Below are 22,469 nucleotides of genomic sequence, written 5' to 3'. Positions count from 1 at the left end.
ATCTCATTAACATTTCACTGAGTGCGCCCTGTTAAAATGCATAGAGAAAAAAATGAAGTTCCCTTGGGTCAAGGTTTTTATTACAGATTCCAAAGTAGCTCCTAAGAAAACACATAAAAATGCTGCTTGCAACTTGCAAAGAGAACGAATTGAAATGATAAGCTTGTCGGAAAATGCCTGGCAATTATTCAGTTTTGAGCCTGCTGGGAACAGCTAGAAAGAAAAGGCAAAGTATAGAAACATGTAAAGACAGGTAACGATGAACTGCAACTTTGGAGTACAGAGGTGCTTAAAAACTTTACTGAGATCTGTTTTGAGAGTTGTCAGATTTTGGCTGATTTTCTGGTAGTCAACCAAGGAATACATGAACCTTTCAACAGGTGTAATACGTTTTGTGAAAATGCGTACTGGTAAACATTTAGAAAAAATTTTGAAGAATTTTTTTACATCCATTTTTTTAATTTCAATAGTTTTTTATTGGTTTTAATCATAAACAGAAAGGAAAAAGGGAAAATACAAATAATAGTGTTTACAATAGAAGACAGTGTTCCACACTTTTGATATTTCCAAAGTATTCACTAGGTAATTATGTTACTAGGCATTACAAGTTTTCACGTGTCATTGTACTCTAAAATGAACTGTGAGTAATTAGAAGTAAATAAAGAACTCCTGGTTATTCCAGATCCTTAAATTATTGTTGGCAAAAAGAAGCGCATATATTTTAGGGAATACCCCTCCTCCCGACACCCCTGTTGGGTACCTGCTGTGTCCTGGGAGGAGAAGTCCCCACCAATCTATATCAACCAAATAAAAGGGTCTATAATCAGTACAAATTTCACATGTTCTGTAACAATTTGGAACCAGTTGTAACAGTTGTTAAGTGGATCTGAACAGAAGCAGCAGATTAAGGATAAAGAAAATTAATTAAATAAAAACAAAAACATATTGTACCAAACAATAAGGATTGGAGCATTCTGATTTGTAAGGTTTGTACTTAAGCTCATCCAGTGAGTGTATATATATCAGTTTCATTTGTAGCTTCTATACCAGTTTAGGTTTGTACCACACGGTCCACGGTTTCCATTGTTTGTCTGATATCAGGAATTTACCTTGGGATGATGCGTACATTTTTTCATATGTGATGTGCGTGTTAGTGGTTAGAATTATTTCTGTTAGCTTGGGGGTTTCTTGTGACTTCCAATGTCTAGTTATCGTTAATCTAGTACTTAGTAAGACATGAGAGATAATTTTCCTATATGCTTTAGGGAATAGATCAATATCTATAGATAAAATAGCTAGCTCTGGTGTAGCGTGGATTCTCTGATTCGTTATTTTTGTGAGCATGTCAAATACCTTTCCCCATAGTGTACGGATTTTTGGACATTCCCAAAGTATATGGTATAGAGTACCCATACGATTGCAGTTTCTCCAACACAATGGGGAAGTATTGTGGTCAAACTTGGAGATCCTGTACGGTGTTAAATACCAACGCATGATTATCTTTTGTGTTAATTCCCATAAATTAACACACCTAGAAGTGTTATATGTGGCTTGGAGTGCCTTTTGCCATTGTTCTGGTGTGAAACATTGTGTTAGTTCTCGCTCCCAAGCATCAATATAGGAGTGTTTAACGAATGTTAGCTTGTTGTTTAGAGTATTGTAAAATAATGATATTCCTTTGATGTTGGTGTTTTGTTTTGTGAGATATAACATTATTCTCCAGGGGAGTTGTACTGACAGAGGAGGGTTGGTTCTCATAAAATGGTAAATCTGTATATATCTGTAATATTCAGAATTCTCTAATTTATATTCTATTTGTAAAGCTCTAAAAGTTTTCATCGTGGGCCCTATTCTAAGGTCCTCTAGGTTTACAATACCTAGTTTTGCCCAATGTTTTATGCTAAGGTCTGGGATGAGTTCTGATAAACTGGTAACAGGTATCTTTATTAAGGATACGGTGGGGGTATATGATTGTTTTTTTACCAGTATGTTCCATGCTCTGAGTGATGCTATCATTGATGGGGCTAAATTCTGAGCTTGAGATGAATTAAATGAGTGGATCATTAGGAAATCGTATAGGTTTTTGTTGGGAATTTGATCCTCTTCCAACTCCTGCCATCTAGTGTTGGGTGATTCTGGGAACCATGTTCTTAATTGGGCTAGTATGGACGCAATGTAGTAGTCCTTGATTACTATGTTCCCCACACCCCCAACTTTCCTGGCTGTTGTTGAATTTTTAAATGCCCATCTTGCTTTTTTCCCTTTCCATAGAAACTTACTAAGCATAGATTGGATTTTATTAAAGTAGGAGTTAGGGACAGGGATAGGGAGTGATCTAAATAGATATATTATTTGGGGTAGAATTACCATTGTAAAAGCGGCCAGGCGTCCTGACCATAGGAGTTCTGTTTTGGCTAATTTTTGTAGTTTTGCCGGTAAGGATTCAAGAAAGGGGATATAATTAGCTCTAAAGAGATGGTCCGGCGATGCTGTTAGGGTGATTCCTAAATATTTCACCCCTTCTTTACACCATGAATATGGAAACCGTGAACCGAGAACCTTTTCCACTTGTGGTTCTATACCCATACCTAATATATAAGATTTATTCTCATTAACCTTATAGTATGAAATCTTAGAAAATAATTGTAATGTGTCATGTACCGAAGCCAGGGAGATTGTTGGGTTTGTGAGCATTAAAATAATGTCATCAGCAAATAAGCTAATGACATGTTCCGATTTATGGGTCAGGAAGCCTGTTATGGACTGGTGTTGCCTGATGTACGTTGCTAAGGGTTCTAAAATTAAATTGAATATTAGTGGAGAGAGGGGACATCCTTGGCGGGTACCGTTAGTTATGTTGAACGGTTTAGAGAGTACTCCCGATGTATACACGCGGGCTGAGGGTTTTGAATACAATGCCATGATTGCCTTTAAGATAGGTCCAGAAAACCCAAATCTCCCCAGAGCCAACTCCAAGTAGCCCCAATGCACTCTGTCAAAGGCCTTCTCTGCGTCCAATGCTAGGAGCAGAGAAGGCCTTTGTTGGGACGTAGCGATATGAATAATATTTGTTAGTCTCCTGGTAGCGTCAGAAGTCTGACGTCCCCTAGTGAACCCGGTCTGGTCCGAGTGTATTAAGTGAGGAAGGATGTCTATGAGTCGGTTAGCTATAATTTTGGCGTAAATTTTTAAATCAGTGTTTAATAATGATATAGGCCGGAAGTTTGCTGGGGTGTCCGGGTCTTTCCCTGGCTTGGGCAATGTCACTATAAGTGTGGTTAGCATTTCAGATGGGAAGGAGGAGGAGGCAGCCGCTGCATTGAAAACTTTGTTCAAATGTGGGGATAGTAAATTTTTAAATGTTTGATAATATTCCACTATAAAGCCGTCTGGACCTGGGGATTTATTAGTTGGGAGTGATTCTATAGTTTTGTGAATTTCGTCAGTAGTGAATGGTGTGTTTAGATACTCCGTTTCTTGTGGAGAAAGTGTTGGTAATTTGATGTGTTCTAAGAAGTCAGTGATCATTGTTGTTGTTGGTTGAGGTGTAGCTGTATCATCTTTCAGGTTATACAGTGCGCCATAGTAAGTACTAAAGGCGTTTGCTATATCCTGTGGATGTTGTAGTTTAGTTTTATTCGTGTGATGTAATATATATGGAATTTTAGTTTTACTTCTATGGCCTTTAATTTGTTGTGCTAAAAGTTTTCCTGCCCTATTGCCTTGTGCGTAGTAGTTCATTTTAAGTCGTTTCGTGTTTTTTTCAAATTCATCTAGTAAAAGGAGTCTGAGGTCATATCTGAGTTGGTTTAATCTTTTAGATAGTGTAGGGGAGAATTGTTGTTTATTTTTAGATTCTATACTAAATATTTCATCTGCGATATCCTGTAGTTTCTTTTGCCGCTGCCTCCTCGCCCTGGCCCCCAACTTAATAAATATTCCTCTGATGAACGCCTTATGGGCATTCCAAAGAGTAAAGGGACTCTGAACAGAAGACTCATTAATATGAAAAAATTCCAACAGGTGTTCTTCAATGATTTTTTTTGCTTCTGGTTGTTGCATAAGGAAAGAGTTGGCTCTCCATATTGGAGTGGTATTGACTACTGAGACATCTTTGATGGATAGGGTAATTGAAGCGTGATCCGACCACGTGATGTTGTTGATGGTTGAAGAAGCTGCCTTAATCAGGGTATGCTGGTCTACTAAAAAGAGATCGATCCTGGTGTATGTGTGGTGTGGGGCGGAGAAAAAAGTGAAGTCCCTTTCTCCCGCATGAAGACACCGCCATACATCATATAGGCTCTCCTTATGTATAAACTCTTGCAGAGATGCCATTGCTCGCTTCGCTGTTCTTGTTGTATCTATAGATGGATCAGGTATTATGTTGAAGTCCCCACACAATATTAAAGAACCTTTTCTTAGGGAATCAATCTTGTGGATAAGTTTATGAAAAAAGCGAATCTGATGTTTGTTTGGGGCGTAGACGTTTACAATGGTGTAGGTTACTTGATTGATATCGCACACTAACGCCAAGTAGCGCCCCTGCGGGTCTATATACTTCGTATGAAGAGTAAATGCAACGGTATCTCTTATAGCAGTCATTACACCCTTGGATTTCGAGTCCGCATTTGCAAAAAAGATGTGTGGAAAATTCTTGTGTTGACATAGTGGGGCAGCTGTGCTACTAAAATGTGTTTCTTGTGCACATAATATATCGGATTTATTCAGTAATGCTTCTTTCCATAGGGAGCTTCTCTTTGCTGGGTGGTTAAGCCCTTTGGTATTAATAGATAAAAATTGGATGGCCATTAGGTTGGTTTGTTATGTATGTTGGTTGTGGTTTGCGTTCCGATCCGAGGTATCTGAACGTCTCCTCTGGTGAAGTGTGTAGTACATGCATATACTTTCTTAAGGTGTAAGTACTCACTGTGATCTTGGTAAGGCCTGTGTCCTTGTAACTTTGTGCTGGGTATTTTCAGATGGATGATGATACTGTGTCGCGAAGAGCTGGATGCTGGATGGGTTGTTGTAGTGCTCCATTTGCGGGAGAAGAAAAGAAAAAAAAAAAAAGAAAAGAAAGGAATATAACAAATCAAAGTTAACATAGTAGGTAAAGCAACAGTGCAACTTTCCAGAAACTTCTGGGTGACCCATAAGGGAAATTTCCTTCTCATGGGGTTTAGTGGGAATCACCCGTGTGCAGCAAATTGCTGCTCAAGAAAACTTGAGGGGTTAAGTTCTAGCCTATCGGCTACTCCGGCATTGTAAGCGGACAAGAAATTTTTTTTCGGATTTCCAAAGAGTGTTACTTATGCGTCTTGGCGTTCTTTGTTGTTACTTTCTTCCAGTCAGGTATCACTGACTGTCGGTTGTTTTTGGGGCCTCCCTCGTTATCGGAATCAGGAAGGATGTTCCACGATTTCAGTAAGGCGATGCCTTTTTCCATTGAGTCTACAATGAACGTTTTATCTTGATTGGTAACTGTTATTTTAGTAGGGTACCCCCATTTGTAGGGTATGTTGTGATTCCTAAGCACCTTTGTGATAGTGTTTAAGTTTCTTCTCTTTTGCAGTGTGTGCTGAGAGAGGTCAGCGTAGAACTGTATTTGTTGGAAGCGGGGTGGGATATTCTCCTGTCTCCACATTGTTTGCATTAATTGTTCTTTGACATGGAAAAAATGTAGGCGTAAAATCACATCTCTGGGGACAGTGTCCGGGAGGTAGGATGGCTTTGGTAGGCGATGTATTCTATCAATGGTAATGTCTATTTCAGAGAGGTCTGGCAAGAGGGCAGTGAAAAGATCTATAACATATGGTCTCAATTCAGAGGATTGTACTGATTCAGGGATCCCCCTGATCTTGAGGTTGTTCCGTCTGGATCTATCCTCAATATCTGCGATTTTATTTTTAATCCATACAGATTCTTCTTCTCTTTCCTCATTTGCGTCCACCAATGCATTAATGGTGGAGGCATAATCCCCCATTTTGTTTTCAACATGCTCCACCCGGGCCGCTACTGCGTTCAATTCCCCACTGAATCTGTGCACACACTGCATCATATCAGCCTGCAAAGTGCTCCTCAGAGACACTAACATATCTTTAAGGACAGTGTCCAGAATCGGTTGATTCATGGTGGGGAAGGTAGTGATGGAGTCAGGGAGCTCCCTGGTGTCATCTCCTGAGTCCGTTCCCGGGCTCATTGCGGGACTGCATCCAGCTCCATCCATCTTTTGCTTGGCCTTAGCTGGGCTCCCTGATGGGGAGAACGAAGGGAGAGGCCTTTGGCTGCCATAGGTATCGTTTTGGTTAGGGGATGATGTGGCCGTGGGCGGTGCGGGCTTATTATTGTGTGATAATGCATGTAGATGGGCAGCGCCATCTTGCCTACCTCCATGCGGCTCCTGTGAGAAGTAGTCCGTCAGCCTTTGGGGTTTGGATGTGCCTTTTCTTTTGCCCATCATAGCCTCAGGGTGTGCCCGGATTGTTTCGCCAGCCGGTGGGGGTGAAATCCGGTTGAGTTTAGCCGTTTTCAGCCGCTATTGTCCGCCGGAGTACCGGAGCTCTGGAGTCAGACGTCCATTCAGCTCTGTTGCAGGCCACGCCCCCCCTACATCCATTTTTTTAAAGAGGAACACCAGATTTGTAAAGCAGTTAAAAGCCATCACATTTAAATGATAATGACAATAGTCTTATTAATAATATATATTATGTTATTAGTAGTACTAGAGTTCCAGTTATTTTTAATAATATTTTTAGGAAGTTAGAGGCCATGTATTCTTTAGGTGCGCAATGAAAACACTGTCAGCCCACCAGACTCCTTGCTTAATTTACAAAGACAAACATGCAGAGTATTAAGCCGGGTACACATTAGTTTTTTTTCTGCAACCCCGCAGGTTGCACAAAAAAGAAACTGACAGCTCCAGTCAGAGCCGCTCTACTAACCATGCGAAGTTAGTACAACGATCTCCCCCACTGAGCTTTTGTGTTCTGACAGGGGGATGGACCCCACCAGAACACTCCAATCAGCAGTCTTGACTAAGAGAGTCCTCTGCTGGTTTTCCAGCATGCATGTCTGACATACACACAGGAAGCATGTCGGCCGGTATTTTTTGTCTCTCGACATTCTGCCTGTGTGTGCGGGGCTTTATGCTGATTTAGTAGCTGGATAAGTATTTCCTTTAATTAATGCAAGCTAGGCCTCTGCATAGTAAGGGAGATAATCTACCCAACTGAGCATTTAGTGGGTATTTCTGAAAATTAACAAGCTACAGGTAATTTATTATATAACTAAACAAAACCATTAAAGGCTCTTGTGTGACATGAATAATGTTTATTTTAATTTTATAATCTCTATAAAACATTGAAAAATATAAAAATAATAATCAAACCAAAAATGTTTAGGTATATCACTTACATATGTTTCAAAGTTACTTCTTCTTGGTAGAGGTATATATTTCTTGACCAGTCAGCAGGCCCGTATTTTACTGTCCCTTTTTTTCCTGAAACAGCTCCTGTTTTGAAGGTTCTGTCCCTGTTAAAAAAGACATCCCTGGTATGCCCTTGGAAACTCCAGTGCGGAGTCATTCACTCCAGCCAGCTGCATGACAGATAGTTGGGAGACTCCTGCGCTGTCACAACCCTATGAATAAAGTTAGTTAAAATGTGAAAAAAAAGCTTTGCTTTCAGTCCTGCCTCCTTCATTGGGATTAGATGATGCTGTTCACAGTGCAGATGTTTATCTTCATTGGGAGGAGTTAAGAGGTTGTATTGAAGATTCCAATGGGCCAACAGGAGTACTGTGCTTGGCTGAATTGCAGGTATACTGTGTTGGTGGGATGGACCATATGAATGGGGCAGGAGAAGCGTGTGTTCAACTACAAGTCCCAGTAGCTGCACAGCCATAGGTGGTTAAACAAGAGAGCTCTAGCTAAATGAAAAATAAAAAGAATGAGAACCGGCGCCAGAATATTATAAAAAAATAATAATAAAGTGATGCTGCACCAAAAGATTAGTGAACCTAATAAAACAAAAAGTAGTGAAAAATTGGGCGCAAAACCATATAAACATATAAATGTCAACCAAACCCACATAAGTGTGGCATGATGATCAACTCATATACCATAAAATATATAAAACAAGTCCAATATAGAGAAATCTGAAATAAATATGATTATATCTGTGCAACAAATATAAATGGGTGTATCTCTTCTGTGTGGGTAAAATCTCCACCACCGTGCCTTCATAAAGTACAATATGCTGGTTTCTTGTGAAAAAAAATACTTCACCCGAAGTGACAAATAAATCTGCTCACCAGATATCTCTGGCCACAGGGTGACCACCAGGCATAAAGTATGGAAAACTTCCTCAGTAAACCAGGATCCTCCAAGCCAATTAAAACTTAATTTGACCATTATCGGTCAACCTCATACAATTATAGGTGATGAATGGTGATCCTCTGATAATTACACTCAATGCAAATCCCAAACCCTCCTTATCCTTATCCTAAATCTGTAAAGATTGGCTTTCCCAATAATGAGCCAAAAAATGGCAATGTAGTGTAGTACTGTCTTTATTGTCAGAGCACTTACATGCTTTAAAACGTACAGCAGATGGCAGCTCAGGTGTGGGATGAGGCAGGGGCCGATCCGTCACTTGAATATGAAACCAGGAAGCACGGCATGCGTCTCTAGCTAAATGAGACTTGCTAGCTTCTGTTAAGGGGGGATTCTGGTGGTTGCAAGACAAATAGGGGGATCCTGAAGGATGCAGGGTGTATGAAGGATCTTTGGGGATGCATGCTATTTGGGGGATTTTGGAGGACGCAGGGTGTATGTGGGATCTTTAGGGATGCAGGCTATATGGGGGATCTTGGAGGATGCAGGGTGTGTGGAAGATTCTGGAGGATGCAGGGTGTATGATGGGAGATTCTGAAAGATGTAGAGTGTGTGGGGGCATCTTGGAAGATGCAGGGTGTCTAAGATGCTCCTAGAGGGGGTAAGGTATATGGTAGATTGTGGAGGGTGAAGGGTTTATAGGGGACTTTAAAAGGTGCCGGTGTATAAGATGCTCCTGGAGGAGGCAGGGCAAAAAAAGGAGGTCATTGCATCTACTTGAAGCAGTGCTTGGGTTTAAAATGACTGTAATTACCAGAGTTGGGGCTGTTTTACTCCCACACCACAAGCCATAACACTATGAAGGGACACCCACTTTATTGGCTAGTCCATATTTTCTTTGGTATCTTCCTACTTAATACTACACAATATTAATTTGCCCATGGGACTTTATATGAGGCACATCACTGAGTGAGCAATACAATACAAAATACATAAATCGCATCTCATATTTTTTTCTAAAAAATAATCGCTCTTTAATGTACATCATTTAAAAAGCATTAAAGCAAATGTATATCAAAATAGTGCAGCAAATACTAGGCGGTAGAAAAAAAAACTTCTCCTCTACCTGCTATAGTTAGTTTACTTGAAATAACAATCCAACAGAGTATATCACAGCGGGGGTTCCACCATCCTTGTAAAGCTGTTCTACATGTTTTGCGGTTTTCCCACTTCTTCAGGAGCACATAAAGGTGCAACAATATTTCTTGGTTACAATTACAAAGAATAGCTTCATCCGCGTTCGTGCACCACAGCAGTACTAAAATGTCCCTGGCAGGTGTAGGAGCGCAGTTAATATATTTATGGGATCCATTTGTTAGACATTGCAGACTTCCAATACAAAGATAACCAGGTTTGCACTACTGTCCCACATCAAAGAAGACCTTAAATTACTAGATAGTTAACAAAAATGTAATCCACAGTACCACGGGCCAATGTAATGTCCTAATCCCAGGTTTACCAGTCAGCCTAGGTATTCCACAGCATCCATTGACTGGACCAATCAAAGCACAATACTACTACTACTACTAGTGGTAGCAATGTGCTGTGTTTGGTCTAGTCAATGGATGCTGATATCTAGGCTAACTAGTAAACCTGGGATTGAGAAGTTACAATATCCCGCGGTACTGTGGATTACATTATAGTGATTCTATTCCTCTTACTATAGTAGGTTTTCTTAAGGTCAAAAATCTTTGCACTTGCTGAAAAATAAACAAATATTAAAGAAAATGAACACTCCCAAAAGAAAACCCTCCCCACAAAACCCTACATATTTTGCCTTTGCCAGGGGTGTAAAAGAGTGACATGGTGCAGGTGTGTGTCTTATACATGTTACTTGTCCTAAATGGTGCCACCATGTTTGGGAATTGTATTTAAAGCCAACCATTTTGGCACCTTTTTTATGTCATGATTATTATTATTATTATTATAATACAGTATTTATATAGCGGCAGCAGTTCACGTAGCGCTTTACAACTTGAGGGTAGACAGTACAAATACAATACACTTTAATACAGTAGGAATCAGAGGGCCCTGCTCCTTAGAGCTTACAATCTAAGAGGGAAGGTCAAGAGATACAAGAGTTAATAACTGTGGGTGATGTGCTGATTGAGAAGATAAATGTACAGTTGTTAGGCGGGGGCCAGATAGGCTTCTCTGAAGAGATGAGTTTTCAGGGATCGTCTGAAAGTGAATAAAGTAGGGGAAAATTTGACGGATTGGGGTAGAGAGGCTCTGGAGAAGTCCTGAAGGCGAGCATAGGATGAGATGATAAGGGAGTTTGAGAGCAGGAGGTCTTGGGAGGAGCGAAGAGAACGATTAGGTTGGTATTTTGAGACTAGGTTGGGGGCTAGGTTGTGGATGGCTTTGTAAGTTATAGTTAGTATCTTGAATTTAATTCGGTGACTGAGTGGCAGCCAATGGAGGGATTGGCAGAGGGGTATAGCAGACACTGAGCGGTTTGTGAGGTGGATGAGCCTGGCAGCAGCATTCATGATGGCCTGAAGTGGGGATAGCCTATTTAGAGGTAAGCCAATGAGGGGGGAGTTGCAGTAGTCGAGGCGGGAGATGACCAGGGAGTGGATTAGAAGCTTTGTGGTGACATTGGTTAGGAAGGGGCGTATCTTGGAGATGTTGCGGTGGTTGAGGCGGCAAATTTTGGATAGTGATAGAATGTGGAGCCGAAAGGTTAGTTCAGAGTCCAGGATTACACCTAGGACCTTGGCGTGGGGGCATGGGTTGATAGTTGAGCCGTTGATATTGACAGAGAAATCAGGGGAAGTGGCACCTGAGGGAGGAAATATCATGAGCTCGGTTTTGGATAGGTTGAGTTTGAGGAAGTGATGTGACATCCAGGCTGATACTGCTAGTAAGTTGGTAATGCGTGAGGAGACAGATGGAGAGAGCTGGGGGGGTGGAGAGAGATAGATTTGGGTGTCACCAGCATAGAGATGATATTTAAAGCCATGGGAGGCAATCAACTGACCCAGGGAGGTAGTGTAGATTGAGAAAAGTAGAGGTCCTAGAACAGAACCTTGTGGGACCCCAACGAAGAAAGGAAGAGGAAAGGAGGAAGTAGAGTTGTAAGTGACACTGAAGGAGCAGTGGGACAGGTAGGATGAGAACCAGTGAAGAGTACAATCATGGAGACCAAAGGAGTGGAATTTATTGAGGAGGAGGGGGTGGTCCACTGTGTCAAAGGTAGCAGAGATATCTAGGAGAAGTAGTACAGAATAGTGTCCACTGGTTTTAGCCATTAGTAGGTCATTTGAGAGTTTAAGGAGAGCAGTTTCTGTGGAGTGTTGAGGGCAAAATCTGGACTGAAGGGGATCAAGAAGTTTATTCATGGTTTGATGGTCGCTTAGTCGGTTGTAGACCAGTCTTTCAAGAAGTTTGGAGGAGAAGGCGAGTAAGGAGATGGGACGTAGGTTGTTATGATTTGTGGGGTCCAGTGAGGGCTTTTTAAGCTTGGGGGTGACTAGCGCATGTTTTAGAGAGTTTGGGAAGATGCCACCAGAGAGGGAGAGGTTGAAAATGTGAGTCAGAGAGTGTAGAATTGAGTCAGAGGGTGAGCGTAGCATTTGCGAGGGAGCAGGATCCAGGGGGCAGGTGGTTAGATGAGTGTTAGATAAAAGTTTAGCAACCTCATTAATAGTAGCAGGGTTGAATGAGGGAAGTAATGATTGTATCTGTGGACATGGGGTGTTGCATAGGGGAGTTTTTTGCGCATTGGAGATCTCCTCATGAATTGTATCAATCTTAGTTTTGAAGTGATTGGCGATCTCCTGGGCAGTGAGTGAGTTGGTGGGTGGAGGCAGTGGAGGACAGAGTAGAGTGTTGAAGAGTTGACGTGGACTGGATGAGAAGGTGTTAATGAGTGTGATAAAGTAGGTCTGTTTGGCAGTGTGAAGGCAGGAATAGTATTTTAGGAGGGCAGATTTATATTGTGTGAAGTCTTCCTGGAACTTAGTCTTATGCCACAGGTGCTCAAGAGCGCGACTACGTTTTCTGAGACTTCTCATGTCATCTGTTTGCCAGGGTTGTAGCACGCGGGGCCTAATTCTGCGTGTAGTGAGGGGGGCAAGCTTGTCTAGGGAGGAAGACAGTGAGTTGTTGTAGATGAAAGTGGCTAGGTTGGGGCAGGACAGGGGTGAGATTTTGTCATAGAGGTGATCAGTAGCAGAGTAGAGAAGAGAAGGGTTGAGGTGGCGAAGGTATTTGCGTGTAACTGATAGGAGGGAGAGGAGGTGGAAGACAAGCAGAGAGCAAAACTAATAAGGTGGTGATCAGAGAGTGGGAGAGGATAGTTGAAAAGGTTGCACGGAGTGCACAGATAGGAGAAGACAAGGTCAAAGGTGTTGCCTTTGGAGTGAGTAGGAGCCTGTATCCATTGCTTCATGTCAATCAATGAGGTTAGACTGAGAAGTTTAGAAGTAATAGTAGTGTTAGTGTTAACAGGGATGTTGAAGTCACCAAGAATAATTGTGGGGATTTCAGAAGAGAGAAAGTAGGGTAGCCAGGTAAAGGGAGCCAGTAGATGACAGCAATTCTTAGAGAAATGGGAGAGAATAGACAAATGCAATGTGCCTCAAAAGAGGAGAGTGTCAGAGAGGGAGGTGGGTGAAGTACCTGATAGGTGCTGCATGGGGCTAGAAGGATTCCCACTGCACCTCCCTTCCATCCACTTGGTCTGGGGGAGTGAGTCCAGAGAAGGCCCCCATGGGAGAGGGAAGCAGGAGAAGTAGTATCTGATTCATGAAGCCAGGTCTCAGTAATGGCAAGTAGGTTAAAGGAATTTGTGATAAAGAGGTCATGGAGGGCGGTGAGTTTGTTACAGACAGAATGTGGATTCCAAAGGGCACAGGAAAAGGGGGGGCTGGTTTTGGAAAGAAGAGGAATAGAGACCAAGTTCTGTGGGTTGCGGCTCCTGCCGGAGGGTGTAGGGGGATGGGAGCATTGGGCAAAGACAGATGATGGAGGCCCAGGGTTTGGGGATATGTCACCAGAGGTTAGGAGAAGCAGGAGGTGAGAGAGGTAATGTGGCAATGTGATTTATATGAAGGGGCATGTCTCAGAGTACTGGAGGTTTTATCAGTATATGGGTGTAGAATGAGCAAGAGTGCATATCACTTGTAGAAATAATCACCTAGAGATAGAAGCCTTAAGGATAGAAGCCCCTGCAATGTGCTCCCCCAGCAATGTGCTGATCCCTTAAGGATGCTCAAATTTATACTGTTATAAGGGTGGAGTGGATGATGTTGTTACACATGCCTGTGCATGAACCAGTGTCATTTGCATGATGACATCATTATGCACATATAATTATGTCATCGTGCATGTACAGTGCCTTGCAAAAGTATTCACCCCTTGGCATTTTTCGTGTTGTGTTGCCTCACAACCTGGAATTAACATAGATTGTTCGAGGATTTGCATCATTTAATTTACAGAGCACGCCTACAACTTTGAAGATGTTTTTTTTTTTTTTTAATGTGAAGCAAACAACAAATAGGACGAAATAACAGAAAAAGTCCATGTGCAAAACTATTCACCCCCTAAAGTCAATACTTTGTAGAGCCACCTTTTACGACTATCACAGCTTCAAGTCACTTTGGATAAGTCTCTATGATTTTGCCCCATCTTACCACTGGGATTTTTGCCCATTCCTCCTTGCAAAACTGCTCCAGCTCCTTCAAGTTGGATGGTTTGCACTTGTGAACAGCAAGCTTTAAGTCTGACCACAGATTTTCTATTGGATTGATGTCTGGGCTCTGACTAGGCCATTCCAACACATTTACACGTTTCCCCTTAAACCACTCAAGTGTTGCTTTAGCAGTGTGTTTGGGGTCATTGTCCTGCTGGAAGGTGAACCTCCATCCTAGCCTCAAATTACACACAGAGTGGTAGAGGTTTTGCTCAAGAATATCCCTGTATTTAGCACCATCCATCTTTCCCTCAACCCTGACGAGTTTCCCACTCCCGGCTGCTGAAAAACATCCCCACAGCATGATGCTGCCACTACCATGTTTCACATTGTTCCTTACTTGTTTGGAGAGTTCCTTGGACTTCATGGCAGTGTTTGGTTAGTGGTGCCTCTTGCTTAGCTGTTACAGCCTCTGGGGCCTTTCAAAAAGGTGTGTATATGTAATGACAGATCATGTGACACTTAGATTGCACACAGGTGGACATAATTTCACTAATTATGTGACTTATGAAGTTAACTGGTTGCACCAGAGCTTTTTATGGGCTTCATAAAAAATGGGGGTGAATACATACACACATGCCAATTATCCATTTTTTTTCTCTGAAAAATAGTTTTATGTATATATTTTTCTAATTTTACTTTACCAACTTAGACTATTGTGCTCTGATCACATATAATTCAGATTAAAATAACACTGAACTAAAGACTGTAATGTAACAAAATAGGTAAAAAGCCGGGGGGGTGAATACTATTGCTAGGCACTGAGGCACTGTATGTGCATTTCTCATAGACATCATTACCAAAGTTCTTGCTGAAAGGTCACTAAACACATTCCAACCTGCTGGGAGGGGGAAGATTGCAGCTAAAAATTAAGAAAAAACTTTATTTTTTGGTATTACACGAGTTCTATGGTAAATGATGTTTTAGTTTGATCAACAATATCAACGATAAAGATATACAGTATTCCATACTATAGCTTTGCACATAAAACATACACGATTATTGTATTCTTATTTTATTTTTTTTTTCATTTGGTTTATTTATTGAACTGAGCATTGGTTTATGTTTGTTTGCATTGTAAATAAGGAAGCTGTGCAAAAGAACATTGTCTATGTTACTGCACTGTCATAAACAAATAAGGGACTTGGGTAATCCAAATTAAATGTATTTGTCAACACCAGTGGCACTTTCAATATCAGCAACATAATATTTAATTTACAGTAACATACTCTAGAGTAGAAAATGATCTACAAAGTGAGTAGGTTGACAATATCAGAGACCTCTATTCTGCATTTGTCTTCTGCTCATTTATTGTGCATAATTTATGTAACTCTTCTAGTCTGTGAAGTTTATAATCCTCACCTAATTTACTTTCCAGTTAGAAATATTTAGCAAATACTCTAAGTTAATAACTCTTGAACTTTTAGTCTGCTATATATTTAAATGGGATACACATTGCTGAACTTGACCTTCACATGATCATTATGCAATTGCTTTGTTAAAAAGTCACAAAAGGGACAATTTAAATTACATTGCAGAAGTGTGCTAACAATTCCAAATATTAATATCTGGTTTAAGTGGATGAAAACTATAACCATATTGAATGAAGTGTATTATACATTTATCATAGTATTTAATAGAAAGGGTCAGTGACCCCAGTGACATAGTACATTTCTCAAAGGGTACAGCATGTACCAGTATAATAGTGTACAAATTCGTTTCTGGATCTCTGACTGCATCTTCATATCTGTAAACACTTCAGGGACCATTATAGATAATAGCAATAAGCAACACAAGAAGAGACAAAAATGTTAACAAATTTGGATCTCCTGTTTTTTTTCCTCCAGTCCACCATGTTCACCTGATTTTCAAACCTCGGTTTAAAAGGGTAGAGTAATCAGTAAAATCGAAGAAACAATCTTAGCCCCCATGCTCCTTTACGCACACCAGAGCAGTAATTTGAATTACCACAGTCTGCATTTTTTTTATTCTGTTTGGAGATGGTAAAATTGTATGAGATGCAGGAAGTATATGTTGCTTAGTTATGATATAGGATTTTAAATACCCCTCCAGTAATCACACACGTACACTTATGTAAAAAAACTAATATGTACAAACTTTTTATTTTAAACAATGAAATATTTAAAAACACATATAAAATTGTCATGGCTTGCATACCGATACCAGCAAAACATTATCCACTACAAACATGTATCACTGTTTGTCGAGATGAGGTACTAGGGTCAACGTGTTTTGCGAAAATTACCTCTCCTTCAGGACCTCTTAAATGTACATGATCACAAAAGTAGATTCTTTTTCCAGAAGATTTCAGTTTATATATTTTCCATGCACCTTGTAACTAGACCACACAGTATACAGAGATGTACTGGTGGGATATCCAGTGAGGCATAGTCTCACGGCCCATGGGAGATAGATCATCCCCAGAGTAGAGCTCTTTTTACAGAAAGACCACAGAGTTGTTTCTACATGGTGTGGTAGTATGTGGAGCAAGCAAGAAACGCATTGACCCATGTTCCTCATCTCAACAAACAGCCATATATGTTTGCAGTGGATAATGTTTTGCTGGTATCAGTATGCAAACCATGACAATTTGATATGTGTTTTTAAATATTTTATTGTTTAAAATAAAGAGTTTGTACATTTTTTTTTTACATAAGTGTACTTGTGTGATCACTGGAGGGGTATTAAAAAAATCCCACTACCTACCTTTTGTTGCAATATGTTTACTATAGGGATGATAACCTCCACGTTTTACGTATGGTATAGCACACCCCTGTGCTGGCACCAAAAAGATCAAAATGATGCATGCAATTCATCATGGAAGCAGAGGAGGCAACTATAAGCACTAGTTATATTGAGCAAACCCATATTCATATTACTGACTTTGTCATGTTTTTATTCCTCACTAGGGATGAGCTTCGAGTTCGAGTCGAACTCATGTTCGACTCGAACATTGGCTGTTCGCAAGTTCACCGAACAGCGAACAATTTGGGGTGTTCGCGGCAAATTCGAATGCCGCGGAACACCCTTTAAAAGTCTATGGGAGAAATCAAAAGTGCTAATTTTAAAGGCTAATATGCAAGTTATTGTCATAAAAAGTGTTTGGGGACCTGGGTCCTGCCCCAGGGGACATGGATCAATGCAAAAAAAAGTTTTAAAAACGGCCGTTTTTTCAGGAGCAGTGATTTTAATAATACTTAAAGTCAATCAATAAAAGTGTAATATCCCTTTAAATTTCGTACCTGGGGGGTGTCTATAGTGTGCCTGTAAAGGGGCGCATGTTTCCTGTGTTTAGAACAGTCTGACAGCAAAATGACATTTTGAAGGAAAAAACTCATTTAAAACTACCCGCGGCTATTGCATTGCCGACAATACACATAGAAGTTCATTGATAAAAACGGCATGGGAATTCCCCAAAGGGGAACCCCGAACCAAAATTAAAAAAAAAAAATGACGTGGGGGTCCCCCTAAATTCCATACCAGGCCCTTCAGGTCTGCTATGGATATTAAGGGGAACCCCGGCCAAAATTAAAAAAAAAAAAATGACGTGGGGTTCCCCCTAAATTCCATACCAGACCCTTCAGGTCTGGTATGGATTTTAAGGGGAACCCCGCGCCAAAATAAAAAAAAAAACGGCGTGGGGTCCCCCCAAAAATCCATACCAGACCCTTATCCGAGCACGCAACCTGGCAGGCCGCAGGAAAAGAGGGGGGGACGAGAGTGCGGCCCCCCCTCCCTCCTGAACCGTACCAGGCCACATGCCCTCAACATTGGGAGGGTGCTTTGGGGTAGCCCCCCAAAACACCTTGTCCCCATGTTGATGAGGACAAGGGCCTCATCCCCACAACCCTGGCCGATGGTTGTGGGGGTCTGCGGGCGGGGGGCTTATCGGAATCTGGAAGCCCCCTTTAACAAGGTGACCCCCAGATCCCGGCCCCCCCCTGTGTGAAATGGTAAGGGGGTGCATAAGTACCCCTACCATTTCACGAAAAAAGTGTCAAAAATGTTAAAAATGACAAGAGACAGTTTTTGACAATTCCTTTATTTAAATGCTTCTTCTTTCTTCTATCTTGCTTCATCTTCTGGTTCTTCTGGCTCTTCTGGTTCTTCTGGTTCTTCCTCCGGCGTTCTCGTCCAGCATCTCCTCCGCGGCGTCTTCTGTCTTCTTCTCCTCGGGCCGCTCCGCACCCATGGCATGGGGGGGGAGGCTCCCGCTCTTCTCTTCTTCTCTTCTTCTTTTCTTCTTTTCTTCTCTTCTTCTCTTCTTCTTCATTTTCTTCTCCGGCCGCTCCGCAATCCATGCTGGCATGGAGGGAGGCTCCCGCTGTGTGACGGCGCTCCTCGTCTGACAGTTCTTAAATAACGGGGGGGGCGGGGCCACCCGGTGACCCCGCCCCCCTCTGACGCACGGTGACTTGACGGGACTTCCCTGTGACGTCACGGGGAATGCCACAGGGAAGTCCCGTCAAGTCACCGTGCGTCAGAGGGGGGCAGGGTCACCGGGTGGCCCCGCCCCCCCCGTTATTTAAGAACTGTCAGACGAGGAGCGCCGTCACACAGCGGGAGCCTCCCTCCATGCCAGCATGGATTGCGGAGCGGCCCGGAGAAGAAAATGAAGAAGTAGAGAAGAAAAGAAGAAAAGAAGAAAAGAAGAAGAGAAGAAGAGAAGAGCGGGAGCCTCCCCCCCATGCCATGGGTGCGGAGTGGCCCGAGGAGAAGAAGACAGAAGACGCCGCGGAGGAGATGCTGGACGAGAACGCCGGAGGAAGAACCAGAAGAACCAGAAGAGCCAGAAGAACCAGAAGATGAAGCAAGATAGAAGAAAGAAGAAGCATTTAAATAAAGGAATTGTCAAAAACTGTCTCTTGTCATTTTTAACATTTTTGACACTTTTTTCGTGAAATGGTAGGGGTACTTATGTACCCCCTTACCATTTCACACAGGGGGGGGGCCGGGATCTGGGGGTCACCTTGTTAAAGGGGGCTTCCAGATTCCGATAAGCCCCCCGCCCGCAGACCCCCACAACCACCGGCCAGGGTTGTGGGGATGAGGCCCTTGTCCTCATCAACATGGGGACAAGGTGTTTTGGGGGGCTACCCCAAAGCACCCTCCCAATGTTGAGGGCATGTGGCCTGGTACGGTTCAGGAGGGAGGGGGGGCCGCACTCTTGTCCCCCCCTCTTTTCCTGCGGCCTGCCAGGTTGCGTGCTCGGATAAGGGTCTGGTATGGATTTTTGGGGGGACCCCACGCCGTTTTTTTTTTTTTTTTTGGCGCGGGGTTCCCCTTAAAATCCATACCAGACCTGAAGGGTCTGGTATGGAATTTAGGGGGAACCCCACGTCATTTTTTTTTTTAAATTTTGGCCGGGGTTCCCCTTAATATCCATACCAGACCTGAAGGGCCTGGTATGGAATTTAGGGGGACCCCCACGTCATTTTTTTTTTTTAATTTTGGTTCGGGGTTCCCCTTTGGGGAATTCCCATGCCGTTTTTATCAATGAACTTCTATGTGTATTGTCGGCAATGCAATAGCCGCGGGTAGTTTTAAATGAGTTTTTTCCTTCAAAATGTCATTTTGCTGTCAGACTGTTCTAAACACAGGAAACATGCGCCCCTTTACAGGCACACTATAGACACCCCCCAGGTACGAAATTTAAAGGGATATTACACTTTTATTGTTTGACTTTAAGCATTATTAAAATCACTGCTCCTGAAAAAACGGCCGTTTTTAAAACTTTTTTTGCATTGATCCATGTCCCCTGGGGCAGGACCCAGGTCCCCAAACACTTTTTATGACAATAACTTGCATATAAGCCTTGAAAATTAGCACTTTTGATTATTCATGTTCGTGTCCCATAGACTTTAACGGTGTTCGCATGTTCGAACGAACTTTTTTCCTGTTCGCATGTTCTGGTGCGAACCGAACAGGGGGGTGTTCGGCTCATCCCTATTCCTCACTATGTCTCTATTAGAGATGTGATGAGTGAGTAGCCAAGGTAAAAGTTTACACAATAACCTTTTCTGTTTTCCTGCCTTAAGCTGGCCATACACTATTTGTTTTTTTCATTCAGCCTGTGGCTGGATGAATCCCTCTGCTTGGTTATTGTATTGTAATACTTAACAACTGCTGCATCTTATTTAATATGGCCACTGTTCAGTAGGAGGACTTCAGTGAAGACTCGCAGTCCGCCATGGAAGGCTCAGGTAGGAGCAGAACGCGCTCCAATAAACCTCTCACATACGCAGATATGTCTGGCTTTGCTGCAGACATAAAAGCGACATTCTCTGCAGCTATTACAGACTTAAAATTGAATATATTAGTGCTCTCAAACAAAATGGAAGCAGTGGAAGAACAGGGGAAACAAAGAGACAAAGCACTGCTCAGACTAGACAGGATAGCTGACAGACATGTTTCAAACTTTATTGAAATGAATCGCCATCTTGAGGATCTTGATAACCGCGGTCGCAGAAACAATATCAGGGTGAGGGGGATCCCTGAAACTGTGGATAACGATCAGATAATGCCCGCTCTCAGGAGAGTGTTTAACAGTCTGCTAGAAAGACAAGAGGACTCTGAAATAGAATTTGTCAGGGCACACAGAGCGCTTAGAGCCAGAGGTCCAGATACCACTCCCCCAAGAGACATAATTTGCTTCTTGCAAAGTTTTCCTCTCAAGGAAGATATTATGAGGAGAGCAAGAAGAAATGATCACATCATTTTCAACGGCGCACACATTATGCTATATCAAGATCTCTCACAGATCACATTAAAGAACAGAAGGGCACTTCGCGCCCTCCTGGAAAAACTTAGAGAGAAAGATATCAGATACACGTGGTGCTTTCCGTTCGCCTTAGTAGTGACAGTCGCAGGAAAACAGCTGGTGCTTCCTACACCAGAGGAACTACCGGACTTCTGTGCAGCATTGGATATGGATGTAATGGACTTGCCGGAATGGTATCAGGAGTTTGCCCTACCTCCCCACACTAAAAACCCACATGGCTCTCCATTCTCTACCCCTGGCAAACAGCAACAGAGCAAAAGAATGAAACAAGGACGTGGTGGAGGAACACTGCGGGGAACTCCAGTCTCACGTCCAACATCCTCAAGATCCAGCGTATATGATTGATTACGTGAACAATAAGTTCATTATACTGCGACCCTTCCCTATGGGCTCACAGGCTGTGGATTAAGCTTAAAGTTGACTACCTTCAACACCTTTTTCTGATCTAGCCAGGTTTTAATACGCGTTGAATAGTTGTTGCTATATTTTTGCAGGAGGCACGAGAACATTCTGCTAAGTTGACTTTGTTTACTTTATGTTGATTTCTTACCCATTAGGCTGGATGGGGCCGGGCTGACTACTCAGCAACCCCATTTCAGAGATGTTTGGGAAGTTAAGAGCTGCTGGGAGCAAAACATCAGCCGGTATATACTACACAGGATACCAATAACTCCTAGACCCTGAAACAATGAACATGAAGCTCACACGTTCTCTACTAGTCTATGGAACTGATCTTTCTGTGAGGCCACATACGCCCTCTTAGATCAACATCAGTAAAAAGGACAAACCCACATCGGTTGAGAGCTGTGGGAGAGGGTACTTAGACAGAGTTGGCATCTCTCCAGAACCAAGTTAAAAGTTGCCTTATAGAAGCTGTGTCTTTGTCGTTATCCGTTATAGTTATAATAACAAATAACTAACCTTTTTTATAGGTTGTTTATAGTCCCGGTCGCGGACTTAACACGTCACCCCAAAGTGTGTCTGATCTGGGACCTCCCGACTCAGACATACTACTTAAATACCCTAGTTCGGTTTGTGCACTGACTAGGGTGTGATACAATTAATCTACGTACAATAGAATTGAACCCTATTGTTGAATACCTTGTTGTATTAACATTTCTCTTCTTCCCTCCTCCTCCTTTTTTATCTCTTTCTATCCCCCCCACTCCTCATACCCTTTATATTTTTGTAAAGAACTGTATTGGAGACTGGTCGTCTGTAACCTCACCAGAGCTGGTTGTAAGATTCATCTGCTGACACCAACTACTCAATCCTACAGATGGCTTACTCATTGCTGGGTAAATCCCCAAAGGTGACCTCCCACAACAACAGAGGACTGAATATACCAGAAAAAAGGACTTTGCTCCTCAGAGAACTAAGGAGGGGTAAGCCACACTTGGTCCTCCTACAGGAGACCCACTTTAAGACAGGACACATTCCAAAAATTATGAACACCCACTTTCCTACTGCATATCATGCTACTAATGACCAGACCAAGACCAAAGGGGTAAGGACCCTTGTGAGTAAGGAGGCACCTTTCACTCTCAGTGATAGCCTTAGTGACCCGGAGGGAAGGT

The sequence above is a fragment of the Aquarana catesbeiana genome, linkage group LG04, assembly GCF_042186555.1.
Source record: "Aquarana catesbeiana isolate 2022-GZ linkage group LG04, ASM4218655v1, whole genome shotgun sequence".
Lineage (NCBI taxonomy): Eukaryota > Metazoa > Chordata > Amphibia > Anura > Ranidae > Aquarana > Aquarana catesbeiana.
Note: the sequence above shows the minus strand (reverse complement) of the source record.